The sequence below is a fragment of the Pteropus vampyrus genome, unplaced genomic scaffold (genome assembly GCF_000151845.1).
Source record: "Pteropus vampyrus isolate Shadow unplaced genomic scaffold, Pvam_2.0 Scaffold96, whole genome shotgun sequence".
NCBI classification, from domain to species: Eukaryota; Metazoa; Chordata; class Mammalia; order Chiroptera; family Pteropodidae; genus Pteropus; species Pteropus vampyrus.
Genome location: NW_011888877.1, coordinates 2,996,107 through 3,000,153, shown reverse-complemented (window position 1 = coordinate 3,000,153; position 4,047 = coordinate 2,996,107).

Below are 4,047 nucleotides of genomic sequence, written 5' to 3'. Positions count from 1 at the left end.
TTCTCATTCTTTTATCAAACCACTTTAAAGTTATCCTAATTGGAATGACCATCAGTTTTATGCTAGGACTCTGGGTAGAACAGATAGTTTGGGGCTGGAAGCCTTTCAGGAGAGTTGAATGTGAAGATATTATTCTATAAACAAAAGAATTAAGTGAAAGTTTACATAGTAGGTTTTGAGACACCTGAACTCTTTCTCAAATTGGCTCCTCAAACAGAGGGTTAGGCTTTTAGCCTCAAGGTAGGAGACTAGAAGAATCTTCTCTGGGCAATCTGACTAGAGAAGGGGAGAAGTGGGGACAAAAACAAATAAACAAAAAGCCCTGCTGTTAGGATTTTTTAAATAAAAAGGTCCAGCAGATGAAATGAAGGTCACAGTTCACAGTTGATAAGCTTCATCAGCATGCATGGATTTTCTAATCAGGTTTTGCTTTTTAAATGTAAGCTCTTCGAGATCACTAATTATCTGAGGAAGGTGTCTCGTAAGAAAGAATGAGAATAGACACACAGAGAAAAAAAACCCTTATTTTAACAGAAAGATAAGAGCAGATATCTATGAATAAAAGCAGATTCTGTATAAACAGAACAATCACCAACAGCAACAACAAAAAAGAAAGCTCCAGGAAATAAAAATGTGATAAAAATGAAATATTCGACAGGAGAAACAAGAGAAAAAGAGGAAGAGAAAACATAAAAATTTAAGAATAATCTATAATTTCTAACATCTGAATAACAGGGAAAAAAGACAAGGGGAAAGAAGACATTATCGAAGCAGAAAATTCAAGAAATTACCTAGAATTGTGGAATATGAGTTTGCAGATGAAACGGCTCCACTGACTATGCAGCATAATCTATAAACATAGAAATACACCAAATACATAAATGTGAATTTCAGATACTGGGGCAAAGAGAAGTACCCAAAAGCATTCAGATGGAGAATTCATGCGAGAAATTAGGAAACAGAATGGTTTTAGATTCTCAAAAACAGTATTGGAAGTAAGAAGTCCACAGTAATATCTTACGTACCCTGAAGGAAAAATGATTAACAATCAAGAATATATTTTTCAGACCAAAATGTCGTCAAATTTGCTTCCCACACACGTGCTATTTTAGGATGCTATTGAGAATATGCTCCACCAACAAATGATCTGAACCAACAATGCGGAAGATACAGGATTCAAGGCTAGGAATCCAACCTTAAGTGAGCAGTTAGGAAAGAAGCAGCTGGGGAGATGGCCTTGGAAGAAACCAGTGCAGACCTCAGAAGAAATGTCTTATTAAGATGAACTTAATAAGAGTACTTGACATGCTTGAAACTTCTGAGAGGAAGTTTAGACACTTGTGGTAAAACTTGCAGAGGAATCAGCCGTAAGTACTGCAAAACTAAGCAAACAAAAATGTGGCAATTATTGACTCCAGGTAAAATAAAAATATTGCACAACCAGAAAAGAGAAGTTATTATAGATGAACTTATGACACAATATTTGCATAAATAAGGTAACGATCAAATAGGAATCAAACTACACTTAGTATAAGGTGATACTGGAGGTTGGTCAGGTTGAGGGAAAGTGAATGAATTTTCATCTTCTATAGAGGGAAACGTATAGATTATTCTGAAAACAATATCGAAAGGAGCAGTATAAGCTATTTAGAGTTATGGAGAAAAATGTGAATGATGATAACAAGAAAACTATAAATCAGAGAGTGGGAACTGTGCTCATGCGTTGGGCAGCGGGTCAAGGCCCTGTTCTTTCTCCTGTCTTTAACAGGACTATTTTACTCATTCGACTATGTGCATTTATAACTGATGAAAACAAAACCCAAACTGAAAATAAAAGCAAAATTTAAAAAAAACTAAAAAAAAAAAAAAAAATCACATGCTGTTCAGTCCGAATTCTGTCCAAATAATTTTCTTTTTAAAGAAATCTGACATTCATCTTTTAGCTAAACTGCCAAGAGTGTGGAGTTATTTTGAATGGATTTCTGTGGAAAAGAACATTAAAGTAAACATGCTACCTAGAATTCGAGTAAGCTGTTTCCCAACAAAAAAGGGTTATGATGAAAGAATGATTTGCCTATCTACTACGTGAAAATGGTAATGATTATTTCTAATAACTGAGTCTTCAGAAAGCCTTGTCTTCCAGGAGCATCTTCAGATAGTGGATCCTGCTGTGAAACTGAGGGTTCAGCACCCACGTCTGGGATTTGGCACTTTGGAACACCAACACCTGCGTACTTCTCAAGTGAAATGATTTTCTCTTCCTAAATATAAATTCATTATCTAATGATTCACAAATAGAAATGTGCCGAGTTAATAGCAACCAAGAAAAAAAAAAGAGAAAAAAGAACCCTTTAAATGTCATAAAACTCAGATGTAACTTTATATGTGGGTTGTTTATAACTTAAAAAAATGTTAGTATATTTATAAGCTTTTTTGTATATATCAGGCCTAAGCGTATCAGGCACCTGGAGGGAAGTTACTGACAAACATCCGTCCTGTCTTATCAGATATTTGAAGGGACCCCTGTGCAAACGGCACTGAGACTCCCCCTTGTCCAATTCTGATTTGAGATATTACTAAACTTTAAATCTGGTGATAGACTGCCTAATGTACTAACTCTTGTCTTGGGAATTCTGAAGTAATTTCTTCCATATAATTTTAAGTCAGTCCTGAGCTGCCGGGAACAAGGTAAGAGAAGTGTAGACGGAAGGAAGATGAGGAAGGGGTTGACCTCAGGTGCTGGGAGAGCTTTTAGGCAGTGAGGTAAAGAACAGAGAGGACAAAGGAGGCAGTAGAAATAGTGCTAATTGATGTGCTGGGTTCATTGAGAGTTCCTGTTTAGTTATTTAAAAATCTGTGCCTAGTTCGTGTACTAACAGCATCATGTCTACTCCAGATTTCACCATTGCAGTAAATAATGATATGAATTCAGAGAATCAAGATTAGGTTTGAATAGGACATGGTCCAAAACTGACTGCTGGAGTGGCCTTGGGCAAGTCTGTTTTCTCCTCTCTATACTGTTGTGAAGATCATGCTGTGATTACGCATGGAAAGTGCTTAGCGCTTTGACTGACCTGTAACAAACGTTCAATAAATACTAGAAAAATTATGGGGATGAAAGTAGAAGAGATGGTCAATGGGATGAGGAGAGGGAAACCAGGTAAGTCAGGGGAAAATTGGTGCTGAGAATTCAAGTTGTTTCTTTTCTGGCTTGTTTCTTAAATTCAGTTTTCTCACATCTGATTGCAGGAAAGGATATGTTCGAATAAAGTTATATGCTTTGGCAATTAGCAAAAGTATATCTCTAAATGTAATTCAGGATATTTTCAGCCCTGATAAAATCAGAGGGATTACGTAGAGAGGAGTGGTCGGCTGTTAGTGAAACACAATAGTCACACACCAAGAGTCTCGTGTGGGTTGGTCACTGCGTGGGGCCCTCTGGGAGAAAGATGAGTGAGATATCTATTTTGTCCTTAAGGCATAAAGTATACTGAAAGTCACATTATTTCATAAGTTTAGTTCAGTTCCATTCAATTCAGTTTATTTTAGTTCATTTCATGCTTCAGCCAGTTGTAGAATGAAAATGGATCTTAAAATAGCAGCGCAAATTATCAGAGGGTTTGAGAGAGGGAAAAAAGTCTGCTCATCAGCCCAAGTCTTCTCTGTTCTTGTCTGATTTTTTTTTTTAAAGGAAGTTATTTGATGAATAAAGGGGCAAGATGAATCCACTCATATAATCAATCATTAAAGAGTGACAAAATTATTTTTATGAAGGTGATCAAGAATTCTTAGAAAAAGATATATTCTCTGAAAAATAATTTTCCAAGAGGGGTTCATAGACCCATCACATAAATTCTTTAGTTCTTCTTTCTATTTATATCCATTCTTATATACATGTATATTCTTTATTCTAGCTTATTTGTGATTATTGAGAGTTCATTGTAGTGGCAAAATCATCATCATATTAGAAGTTAGTGCAAATAACTAAATAACTAAAATTAAACTAGAAAATTAATATATAAATCTGTACTTTCAATGTAATTTAAT